Here is an 896-nt window from a genome sequence, read left to right on the forward strand (position 1 = left end):
GTGCTATTGGCACTTTGGCAGTCTATTTTGTCTAACTTGACTTTAATGCCTAAACTACACTTATACGAAGTGGCCATTATTACTTAATTTTGTTTAGTAGTATTTTTTCTCAACGATCTATTTAATACAGAAAAGAAAAAGGAAAAAAAGATGATAAAGTTCACAAACATAATAGCATTCATTGTATAACTATTAAAACACTAGTAATTTGTTGTTTCGGGAAACTCTTATTAGTTTTCTTTTTCTTCAGTTTTTATTAATTCAAAAAACTTCCTAATTTAACTTTTTTCTTTTCTGATAAACGACGAGGTAGAAGTGCGGATGAAAAAAAATTAACGAAAATATAAATTAAAACCATAAAAAAGAATTAAAATTGTTTAAGTTATATTTAAATAATCCTATAGTGGATATTTAAATCAGTCTTTAACCAAGATTGAAATAAAAAATAATTATATTAATGTTTTATATATTCATTCGTAATATTATATGGCGAAGTCATTTGAGTAATTAAGTTAGTCTAATAACTTAAAGATTAACAACAAAAAATTTTAGTTGAAGAAAAAATAAAGAGAGAAGTATAAGAAAAAGAAAGTTAGGTTGGATTTTATTACAAAAATTTGTTCATATAACTAATTTACATTCTTTTTCTTCAGTTTGGACTTTGGATATTTCTTTTTTCGAAAAGCATACTGATACTCCTAACTTTTATTTAAAAAAAAAAAATCAATGAATATAAAATTTTACCTTTAATGAATAAAATCTTATTTTGGGTAAAAAAAATAATTAAAATTTAATTCTTCTAAAGATATTTTTTATATTAATTGTTAATCAAAGACAACAAGAAGTCTTTCAATTTTTTATATTAATTATTGATAATTGAGAGTCGTTAGATAACA

This window comes from Arachis ipaensis, chromosome B01, assembly GCF_000816755.2.
Source record: "Arachis ipaensis cultivar K30076 chromosome B01, Araip1.1, whole genome shotgun sequence".
Lineage (NCBI taxonomy): Eukaryota > Viridiplantae > Streptophyta > Magnoliopsida > Fabales > Fabaceae > Arachis > Arachis ipaensis.